The sequence below is a fragment of the Rhincodon typus genome, chromosome 22 (assembly GCF_021869965.1).
Source record: "Rhincodon typus isolate 14 chromosome 22, sRhiTyp1.1, whole genome shotgun sequence".
NCBI lineage: Eukaryota > Metazoa > Chordata > Chondrichthyes > Orectolobiformes > Rhincodontidae > Rhincodon > Rhincodon typus.
This window is the reverse complement of record NC_063353.1, coordinates 37,272,285-37,285,007: the sequence shown is the minus strand read 5'-3', so window position 1 is coordinate 37,285,007 and position 12,723 is coordinate 37,272,285.

The window sequence follows — 12,723 nt, the reverse complement described above, 5'->3', positions numbered from 1 at the left end:
AGAATCCAAATATCATTAGCATATAGCACCTGAACAGTGGCAGAATCTTGATCAGTTATGGTCTTTTCTCCTATTCTCCAATGACATGCCCTTACTTCAATGGAGAGCCCATTGATGGACAGCTAATTTACAGTCTATTTTAAAGTTGGCAGCTTATGAAAATGTTGCTGCTTGTAGCAGACTGTCAATGTGATGCTGGGAACAACCAAAAATTAGCCAGAGGCAACAGTATTCTGAACATTAAGCAGTCAGACAAATTATTGCTGGATCCAAACTGCCTGAGAAAGTAATTGCCATTTGGGACTGACTTACAGCCCAAAACAAAAACATTTTGTAATTTCATTAAATTTACATAAGGGTTTCACAGTCACTGATTTTAAGGGAGAGATTTAATCTATTAACCCTATAGGTATTTTCTTTTAATCATTCAGATGGAATCTCCTTTGTTAGCAGGATGCTCACCATCTTGTCACTTCTCAGAACTAAATTTAAAATCTAGCCTAGGTTCCTGAGATGAAGGTATCCTTTTAACTGTTAGTTGTATGGATCTTTTGTGAAATTCAGTTTGGGATTTATGTTGTCAACTTCGGTTGAAGTATTCCTCAAAATTTCATCACATTATTAACTACGTTCACGTCCCTGCCTGGTCAAACATCCACTGTGCTCCCCTTTACAGTAATGTGATTATGAGAAAATTGAGGTGTTCAAAGCAAATTTTTAAACCCTGGTTTATTTTGATGAGTTTTCTCCAGGTTTTATTGCTTGCAATAGGTTCCAGGGAAATAACTTCTAATTTCTGGAGAATGCAGGACAATCTTGGAGGGCTGGCAAACCCATTTGGGACAAAAAAATTTCTACTGGCCTTATGTCCACAACACTGAGCTACTTGATCACAAGTTGGCATTTCAAGTAGCCTCCAGGGTGACTGTGTTGAAAATGGACTGGAGAGGAGGGAGCTTTATTTCCTACTGCTCAGCAACCTGAGGGCTTGGCGCCATGGGCCTACTTCCAGCTCTGACATCCCTCCCCTTGATGAATGCAAGAAAAAGTAAAACATAAAGCAAACGTTACTCCATAAATTTGAAGCTTGTGAGAACAGTACATATGCAAGACACATTGTTAACTTTTTGCTTTCAAGTGTAAATTTATTTTAAGCTCAGGGCTGTTCATACATTGGTAAGGAATTGAGCACATCCCTAATACATTGGATTAAAAGGGGGAAAGGTGAACTGTTTAATGTGCAGGTCAGGCTGTTCATTGTACAGTGAATATCTCTAATTATTAGGTAATGTTCCAAGTGAGGTGATCAGCCACAGAACTCGTTTATTTTCAACCTTCAAATCATAGCAAGGCAACCGATGTAGGTTACCATTTTAAGGTCGTTATCTTTCACCTTAAAAAAAAGACTTCTCCGGTATCATATTGCAAAGTTCATTGCCTAACTGAGATAACAAGGTGTAGAGCTGGATGAACACAGCAGGCCAAGCAGCATCAGTGGAGCAGGAAAGCTGACGTTTCGGGTCTGGAATCTTGCCTAACTGATTTGTTTTTCATGAGCCCAGTAAATGAACATAATTTTTTTTGTCCACTGTTGGTGGCCTGGTCTTCTACTGAGACTCCAGGTTGGAAATCTATCCTTAAGCCTCTCCACCAGGCTGTCCTTTAAGATGCTGAGTAAAATATGACACCTTTTTGCCACTCCTAATATCTCTTTTTCTGTTTCTGCAACATTTTTTTATGTGCATTAGAAAAATATAAGATCAGAATTTTAAAACCCCTACCAACAGGTTTGCAGGCGGAGGGACCTGTTTTAAAAATATCTCCGCAGGTGGTTTTCTAGCTCCTTCCTGCCTGCCTTCAACCTGTTCACAAATTTATCATGAATGGGCAAAGCTTATGGTGCTTGTCTGCCCCTGTTCCAGTTGCGGCCATTAAGTGGCCAATTATTGGCAACTTGAGAGCTGCTTAACACTCTGCTTCATTTTAGGGCTGGCAGACTGATGTCAGGGGTGTAGAAGTCCAATAGGTTACACTATTTGGGCATTGGGTGAGGAGGGCTATTGTCCCACTCAAGGATATCTGGCAATGAGGCCTATTTCCCACCTGGCCTCCATCAAGGACACCATCCAAAAAATGGCACTCACTCTTCTCCCTACCTTTTGACCCCTCCCCACCCCAGTTAGCTGGTCCTGAACTCCAGAACATAAAGTCTGGGGACAACTTGTAGTTCCACCTGTTGTCTTGGCCACTTGTCAATAGTATCACTGGAAGTCTCTCACTGCAGCCAATCATCTGGGGGGTGGGGTGGAAGCCCCATCTTCAACCAATTAAGTCTTCAAATTGTTAATTTGCAGCAGGCTTATCAGTACCTGGGGTTATGCCTTCCCTGCTATCACTAGAAGGTGCCCAAGGTGTATTGGTAACAAACAACAAAATTTTTGACTTTGGAGATATGTTGACCAAGGCTGATCTTGTTGGCATCCTAGGGTTCAGCACTAGCAATTTGCAACAGGAAATTAATAGATAACAAACAAGACCTGTAATCAGAGTTTGTTGCTCATCTATTTTTGTTGGCCTTGCCTTCACATTTGGCCTTTAAATTTCTGCTTCCACATATGCTTTTGCATTCTTTTAAAACTGCTGTGGCATCTTGTTCATGTCTGTTCTGTTTGCCTTGGCTGTCAGTTTATTTTGAATGCCTAATTTGAAGATCTCATGAATTGAGAGCCATGGGCTGCATTGCAGATGGGTGCCATTCAGCTAGTGTATTTAGTGATGTGGTGTTTGCTATCTACTGCGTGTGAAAAGCATATTTTGCAGAAGAGCATAGCTGTGACTTAATTGATGCTAGAATCTGTCAAACAGTTTCAGTTGGTACACTCCAAGTGATAACTGTATTTAAACAGAATTAAGTCTACACTTCTGTGTGAGAGTATTTTTTTTCAGTTACACTCACTCCCTGAAAGTCATCCAACTGATTTACTTTTCTTCATTTCCAGAAGTGCTGTTACTCACAGCTGAATGTTTGTTTTTTATTCATCACTAAGTCGCTTATGGTATTTTTGCAGACCACCAAAGATGAGGGAGGTGCCTAAATCAAAATGAAGTTGAAAGGGGAGGTAAAACACACTATCTGCTATGGTGTCCACCCATTTCTAAAGACGTCGAGAGCGTTGGTGAACACTACGTACTCCCTCTCCAAAGACATTCAGGCATGAACATGGAAGGGGGCAGACAGTCAGCAACTTTGAACTCCTCCCCTTCCCACTGCCTAGACCTGTTAACGGCCAACTTGACCAGGCCCAAGATCAGACCCACAACAAAGTCCTCTGACTTGCCTCCTTGCCTCCACACCAGATGCCTTAAGTTCAGAAATGATCCCACTGATTACTGGTTGCCATATTTATACACCCAATCGAAACCCAATTAACTCTTAACTAATATATCCATCACCTGTTCTCAATAGATTTCAGGCATTTCTTCAGACCATATTAAATAGCAGATTCCCCTTTTTCTCCATGGCTAAATCAATCTTTAATAACAAAAAAAGCAATAAAAGATACAAATGACTTCAGTTTATATTTCTATTTTGTCTTTGCAGATCCTTCTTCCACTATGTCTAACAGTTTTTAGAGCCTGCTACTTTCTTTGTAAAACAGATAGCTGACAACTGCTATCTACCCATTCCAATTTGGAGACCTCTCCATTCCTTGAACTGCAATATCAATCCTCAATCTTAATTCATTCTCACATCTCATTAAGTTTGTTATTCCACAGTAACTTAATATCAGCGTAGCATTCAATGGGTATTGCCGCTGAATCCCTTTTTAGGATTTCTTCCAAAATTTTTGCGAAGAAAGTTGCCATACCTACCACCTCAGCAAGAGCAAACGTCTCCATCATTAATGTATTTCTTACTAATCTTCTGATCTTTTTAGTTTCCCAACCTAAAGAGCAACATCTACCTCCCTTTCATTCAAGAAAAAATGTATACCTCCTTTACTCAGGCAGCTATCACAGAGATTTGCATAAGAAACATTATTAAAAAGAAGTAGTTTCATGTTTCTGGCATCTTACAATAATGGCAATTTCAAACATAATGTTCCATTTTTAATTTTTTCAATGTTTTGTTGCTCTAATATCTTCCGGTTTGGGATTTTTCACAATCATCCACAACTCTCGTACTTCAAAACTGGTACTGGTCTCATCTGGGTGCACAGCCAATTCAGTTGTCCAGTGCGACTTATCAATTCCTTCATTTCTGTTTTGAAAGCTACTGCATCTTTTTGTGAAGCCCTGCTTTAAGTAATATTAATGGAGCTAACATTTTCCAAATAAGGTTGCTGATGCAAAATGATGCTTGATTCATTTTGTCTGATTTCTAACGCAGTGTGCTGACAAGTCCCAGAAGCATGACTTCCAATTATGAATCCTATTTTAATCCTGTTTATGAGAATGTTTTCAAATCCAATGCATTCACTCCATGAAAAATCATCTGTATGCATCATAAAAAGGCCTGAAAGCTGTCCCCCTCCATGGTGCCAGTAAAACATGGCAAGGTCTGTTTTTAACTGAAGACAACTCAATTTCAATAAGACAAACATTGCTGAGAAGTACCAACCTCTAGAAGCATAATTTAAGTCATATACAAATTTATTTAGCTTGCAGAGTGTCCCCCTGCATTTGCTGCCTCTTTTTGGAGGTCAAAGCAACACTTCCAATTTAAGCCGATCTCCCTACAGAAATGCAGTTTAATATCAATTGATCAACATTCCCAAGCCAGAAAAATTTAAAAAAATTGCTTTTCCTGCCATTTATGAATCTAGCTTTATGTCTTGATCCACCAGTTCTTTTATCAAAACGTTGTGTCACAAGCCTTGCTTTATTCTTACAAGTCCTATCAGGGGACATCTTTCCAGTGCATATCTATCTATTTGATAAAACTGATAACCCCTAACTCGCACTGCTGTGTACACCTCAAATTCTGTCCAGCTTTGTAGTTCTTGTTTAGCATCATGTGGAATTGTCTTCTCGTTTGTTTGTGGCTGCCAGGACTTCCTGATCATGTGATCTTTAGCTCCTGGTGTTATTCCTGGATTGTACCTTTTTTCTTATCCTTGTTCAACCATACCCTCCATCTTGCCTTCAGTTTTTTTCTGGACTGCTGTTTCACCTCCCCTACTGTTTGTAGGATTTGTTTCAAAATGTTGTCATCTCTTTCTCAGAGCCTGCTTGTTCAAAGACCCACTGTTTGAGCTTGCACTGTTCTCTTGGCTTCCATCTTCACAGTCCATGAACCTAACCTCCTGCCTCTCATCCTGTACCTTCATCAGTTTATGTTTTCCAATGGTCTTCCTGTTCTACTTATTGTAGTTATATTTTCCACTGATTGGCCCGTTACTGTGACAAATGTTTGATTTTGGGCCTCATTAATCATCAGAATTGTTCTGTCTATCATGAGTCAAACTTGTCAATTGTAACAGTCTGATTCTCATAGCTGTGTAGTATTTGGGGATGTGAAACACCTGGCCTCTATTTTCTTTAACTCCTTCAGAATCTGTAATTTGTAATCCATACCAAGCAATCTTGAAGAATATCCCCAAACAGTCTGATTCCCATGGGTGTACAATTATTCTCTTTCTGTTTTTACCAGTAACCTTCCTTAAGCCCTTCTCTGTTATAGTAAGCTCTGTCTCCCAGATTGAAACTGGTTTGTGATGGTCTTGTGTTGTTTCTTAAGACTCATACAATTCTTCCTGAGACTTTGGGTATAATGAAAGTCTTTCTGCCCCTATACAGTGCATTCAAATATGCTGAAAATGTTGAACTAATCATAGCCCCATCTGGGGCCTCATATTATTAATCATCACTGATTATTGATTGAACATTAGTATTCTTACAAAAACCAAACAACACTATACCCGTCCACCATCTGCAACAAATTTTTACCATATACACATTAGTGCTCACAATAATTTTAGCTTGCTGCTGATCTATCGAAATATATTGTGAACAATTGTGTGTTTGGGAGTTATTACATAGGGGTTCCTTTTGTATAGGTAAAAGGGATTTTTTTGCCATCTTAGTCATAGTTATGATGTTCAAATACACACGTTTCTCCATATTTATTATTAACAAACTTTGCCCACCACTGCCACTGCCACCACCAATCATTGAGAACTTCTGTTGGCCATCTCAATCCAGTCCCTGTCCATGCATCCATAACCATATTCACAATTATTTTCTTGTTTTGTTTTGATTTTGATTTTATTGTCACGTGTACCGAAATACTGTAAGAAGCTTTGTTTACGAGCGGTACAGGCAAATCACAGCAAGCAAAGGATGTACAGATCAAAAAGACTTAGAGGCTTGCAGGTTACATTATTTGAGACTAGTGTCCATTCAACAGTCTTGATAACGGCCAGAAAGAAGCTGTTCCTGAACCTGCTTGTGTGTGTGTTCGGGCTTCTGTATCTTCTACCTGACGGAAGAGGTTGTGGGAGGTTATTACCAAGGTGCAATGTGTCTTTGATGTCGGCTGCCTTTCCAGGGCCGCGGGCTGTGTAAATAGAGTCCATGGATGAAAGGTTGGCTTCTGAGATGGTCTGGGCTGTGCACACCACCTCCTGTTGTTTCTTACGGTGCTGGGCAGAGTAGTTGCAATACCAGGCTGTTATGCAGCCGGACAGTATGCTTTCTATGGTGCATCTGTAGAAGTTGGTGAGGGACCCTATGGACATGCCAAATTTTCTGAGCTGCCTGAGGGAGAAGAGGCGTTGTTGTGCCTTACCTTATATGGGTAGTCCAAGACAGGTCATTGATTATCGTCACTCCAAGGATCTTGATGCTGTTCATTCTGTCAACCTCAGTTCTGTTGATGTCGATGCGGGTGTGTTCTCCTCCTTTCTTTCTGAAGTCGATGATCAGTTCTTTCGTTTTGCCAACATTAAGAAACAGTTTGTTTTCATTGCACCATGTCACCAAGCCCTCTATCTCTCTTCTGTATTTTGACTTGTCGTTGTTAGGTATCCGTACCACTACGGTGGTGTCATCAGCGAACTTGTAGATGGCCTTCATTCAGAATTTGGCAACACCGTCATAGGTGTACAGGGAGTACAGTAGGGGGCTGAAGATGCATCCTTGGTGGGGCTCGAGTATTGAGTGTTATTGTGGAGGAGGTGCAGTTACCGATCCTCACTGATTGTGGCCTATGGATCAGAAAGCTGTGGATCCAGTTGCAGAGGGTGGAGCCGAGACCAAGGTCACGCAGTTTTGAGACCAGTCTGGAGGAGATAATGGTGTTGACGGTGGAGCTATAGTTAATGAGCAGGAGTCTGACGTAGGTGTCTTTGTTGTCCAGGTGTTCCAGGGATGAGTGCAGAGCTAGAGATATGGCAACTTCTGTGGACCTGTTACGTCAGTAGGAAAACTGTAGGGAATCGAGGCAGGTTCTGAGACTGGAGTTGATTGGGCCATATTCAGCCTCTCAAAGCACTTCATAATTATTGAAGTCAGAACTATTGGGCAGTCGTCCTTAAGGCAGACTGCATGTGTGTTCTTGGGTATGGGGATGGTCATGGTCTTCTTGAAGCAGGGGAGGACTGAGATTGGTTGGCTGGCCGAGCTGGTTTGTTGTTCCACAGATGTTTCATTACGCAGACTTGCTTGGTAACATCCTCAGTGCAGCCTCTGAGGAAGCGTCGGTGTGTTTTCCCGCCTGGTTTTTAAACTCTGGGGTCCGTTGCGCTGGATTGCCTCACTTCCAAGTTTCCTCCGTAGCGGAACGTATATGGGGTCAAGTTCGATGTGTTTATTAATAGCATGCTTCGTGGAGTGCCATGCTTCCAGGAATTCTCATGCTTGTCTCTGCCTATCCTGTCCCAGGATCTTGGTGTTGTCCCAGTCGAAGTCGTGGTTCTCCTTGTCCATGTGGATTGAGATGAGTGAGTATTGGTTGTGTCTTTTTGTAGCCGGTTGGTGTTCATGTACTCTTGTTGTTAGTTTCCTTCCTGTTTGTCTGATGTAGTGTTTCTCGCAGTCTCTGCAGGGGATCTTGTAGATGACATTGGTCCTGTCCATGGCAGGGAGTGGGTCTTTAGTTTGGGTGAGCACTTGTCATAGGGTTGATGTGGGTTTGTGTGCCACTCTGATGCCCAGCAGTCGTAGTACACTTGGAAGAGGTATTCCTCCTCCTCTTGGCATAGTTCCATGTTGCTGCAGTGTGTTGTTGCCCTTTTAAATAGTGTTTGCACGCAGCTTCGTTTGTGTGTGCTGGGATGGTTACTATTGAAGTTCAATACCTGGTCTGTGTGTGTGGCTTTTCGGTGTACTTTGGTTTGCAGTTCCCCATTTATCTTGTGCTCCACGATGACGTCCAGGAATGGGAATTGTTTGTTCTTCTCCTCCTCTCTGGTGAATTTTATTCCGGTGAGGGTGTTATTTATGAGTTTGTGTGTCTCTTCTAATTTGGTCCGTTTAATGATGACAAAGGTGTCGTCTACGTAGCATATCCATAGTTTAGATTAGATTTGCGGAAGGGCAGTCCTTTCCAGTCTTTGCATCATAGCAGACTCCTAGCGGAAGCAGTGATGCAAAGACTGGAAAGGACTGCCCTTCCGCAAATCCAACCTAAACTATGGATACGCTACGTAGACGACACCTTTGTCATCATTAAACGTATCAAATTAGAAGAGACACACAAACTCCTAAACAACACCCTCACCGGAATTAAATCCACCAGAGAGGCGGAGAAGAACAAACAACTCCCATTCCTGGACGTCATGGTAGAGCGCAAGACAAATGGGGAACTGCAAACGAAAGTACACAGAAAAGCCCCACACACAGACCAGGTATTGAACTTCAATAGTAACCATCCCAGCACACACAAATGAAGCTGCGTGCAAACACTATTTAAAAGGGCAGCAACATGGAACTATGCCAAGAGGAGGAGGAATACCTCTTCCAATTGTTCAAGGATAATGGATATCCAAAGAACTGGGTCAGGAGATGCCTACACGAACAGCATCAGAAAAATGCTACACGCCCCGACACATTCATCACACTACCCTACGTCAGGAACACGTCAGAACTCACCACAAGACTTCTACGACCGCTGGGCATCAGAGTGGCACACAAGCCCACATCAACCCTGTGACAAGTGCTCACCCAAACTAAAGACCCACTCCCCGCCATGGACAGGACCAATGTCATCTACAAGATCCCCTGCAGAGACTGCGAGAAACACTACATCAGACAAACAGGAAGGAAACTAACAACAAGAGTACATGAACACCAACCGGCTACAAAAAGACACAACCAATACTCACTCATCTCAATCCACATGGACAAGGAGAACCATGACTTCGACTGGGACAACACCAAGATCCTGGGACAGGCTAGGCAGAGACAAGCATGAGAATTCCTGGAAGCATGGCACTCCACGAAGCATGCTATTAATAAGCGCATTGAACTTGACCCCATATACGTTCCGCTACGGAGGAAACCCGGAAGTGAGGCAATCCATCGCAACGGACCCCAGAGTTTAAAAACCAGGCAGGAAAACATACCGACGCTTCATCAGAGGCTGCACTGACGATGTTACCAAGCATGGTAATGAAACGTCTGCGGAACAACAAACCAGCTCGGCAAGCCAACCAACCTCAACACCCACAACCCGAGCTACAGATCTACTCCAAAACCTTAGGTGAGGACTTCGGCTTGTAGGAAGGAGAGGTTGAACATGTTGGTGAATACCTCCGCCAGTTGGTCCGCACAGGATCTCAGTGCTCGGCCAAGGACACCATCCGAACCAGTCACTTTCCTTGGGTTTACTGTTTTACATCTTTACTGTGAATCAGGACTGACAGGTTGGCAAATTAGCCACATGAAAAATAGCACTTTTTTTGCTTTATTGCATCATCTTAAATCCATGGCAATGAAATCTATGGCTGAAGGCTGACTTACTATTGACCATGACAGTGTCCTTTGAGTCTTAAACATTTATCACATACATACTGTACTCCCCATCCTTTATTCCGCATCCTTTACTAAAAGTTTGAATATTTTTAGAAGATTGCAATTAGTAAATTGCCTAAATCATTTTAACACAATTGACTTTTTGTCTTCTAAATTTCTATGACCAGTTGTCTATTATTTCTTTAGTCCAGACGTTATGTTCCATTCAAGGAATAAATTAATATTCCAATTGTGTAAATTGCAAATTCACAGATTTTTGTCAATAATTTTACAATAATTGGTCATTTTTCATCTGTGTTCTGTTTATCAATGGCCTATTGAATAACAAGGGGATATCAGTGGATGGTACATCTGTGCTAATGACAATTAATACCAAAAGCTTTACACTCTTTTCAAAGATTTTACTGTTGTAATGCCCAAATCTGAAATTCATAGAACACTCAAATTCCTTAACTTTGTCGTGATTCTGAGTAGCATTTGAGCCAGTTTGTTCCACAATTTGGAAACATGTCTCCACTGTCCAACACAGAACCATTGAAAGACATTGCCACGACTGCATTGCACCTTCTTGTGATCAGTATAGTGTCCTCTCTTTGATCTGTGTCTCCATCTTTTTCCTCCAAATCCTGCATTTTGAATACTTTATTCAACTGTTTGGGACAATACATGGCACGGTGGTATGTTGAATCGCAGTTGAAACATCGATTGTCTACACCCTGAGTATTTTTGGAATTCATTCGCTTATTGCGAATCCGAAATTCTCTTTCACACTCAAAATTATCAATAGCATATCTGTCCTCATTTCTATTAATTATCGTTCTCCTTTTGTGCTGTCACCTGTGACCTGTCTCACATTGCATCCTCCATTTTCTGATGTACCACCAGTTGCCCACTTGTGCTACAAATGTTGCTGAGAAGGAATGCTTTGTAGGGTTTTTTAGTGTTTCTGACATTATTTCGAGTCATTTATGTTTGTCTGCATTTGACTCCAGTTAAACTAAGAGTCTGGCCATGCTTGGTACTTTGGCTCCTATAACTTAAATGCCAGTGCAAATTGGATAATTTCCAAATGAAATTTCTGCAGTATTGTATACCTCGTATTAAATTCTGTTATGTACTCTTCCCTAGTAATGCCCTCAGATTTTCACGTTTATCAAAACATGACCAGTCAAAAAAAGCAGTCAATTGATCATTTTTTTTATAAATTTAAGGGAGTGATCTCAGAGTAGAGTATAACCAATGTTGTACTCCAAAAGATAACTCTGTATTTAAATAGAATTCAAGTCTGCACCTCCACTTTACTGCTTTATCCTCATAACCCTTGATTCTCTGACTGATTAAAAAGTGTCTGTGAGGTTAACAGTCTGTTGGAACCTTCATTCATGTTTAAAACATCAGGCTCCATTTGTGAAAAGGCCTTGCTTCTTAACTTTTGGATGTTAACAGAAATGCTACGGCAGTAATTGATTTCTGTGCAAAGTAGAAGTAAGGTCCGCGTTGTAACTTCATTCTTCCATTGGTCATAAAGCTTATTTTCAGAAAACAGGGATGTGTCGGTGTCGACCTGATCGGCCAAATGGCCTGTTTTCATACTGCAGGGATTCAGTCATTCTCCTATGATCCTATAAGCATGTCAGCACAAGATCTCAATTTGATTATACAAAGCAGATAATTATTATTCAAACTCCGATAAATTGCAGCACTGTAGCAGAAATGCATTTCAAGCACTTGGAAGCACTGAACCTTTCCATGCTACATTAATCATTGTCGTTGCAGAATATAAACCCCAAATTTAATTTATTGTTAAGGCTTTGAGCAGCCAAGATGGAAAATGGATCAAGTTTAAAAAGAGCTAGGTTGAAGTTGTGGCTGCCAGAGACCTTTAACCACAGGAAGTGTTGACTTGACAGCAGTTGTTTGCTGTGAATTGTTTTTATTTTATTGAGAACATTAAAGGACAAGTTGCAAACACTATTAGGAGGAAGAAGTTTGAAAAACCAGGAAGGTATATAGAGAAATTAGAGTTGACTGGCATTCAATTGGAGTCTTAATACCCCCGAAGATTGTAGAAGGAGATATTACAACAATGGCTTTGGGAGGACAGAGCAGCACTCCCCTCTACACAGCTGTATCCTGTTTCTGTTTCTTCCTGGTAGGCTTTATATGATGGGCATTGGGCAGAAAATCAGTAAATTCAGCAGCAGATGTTAAGATAATTCAATAGTTTCTGGGTGCCATTTGAATAACGTGAAGCAAGTAATTTGTACTTCTTTAGTACTGATTATAAGAGGCCTGTGACTTGCCATTAACTGCAATTATTAAACATAGAGGCTCCTTGAAGAAGAAAACAAGGCTTGCATTTTTAAGATCCCAACAAAAAATGTGTAGGAAATGGTGCTGGAAGTTAGGTGAGGAAATTTTAACTTTTTAAAAATGCAATAATTTAACAAGGACACCAATTGACTTTGATTAGCATTCGTTCTCTCATTTTTTAAAAATATTTGCATTTAGGACTATCACCAATGACCCAAAATTGAGTTGTATTTATATACACACCTGAAATTGACATGATTCCTGGGCTACTTCAGGTTTCATTATACTACTCGTTATTCTTCAAATTGAAAGCAATGTTTTGTTCCACTTTTCACATAAAGCATTTATTTCCTCAAGAGCCATGCATATTTTTCTGCCACACTTTCCACTGCTCGCCCCCCCCCCCCCCCCCCCCCCCCCCCCCCCCCCCCCCCC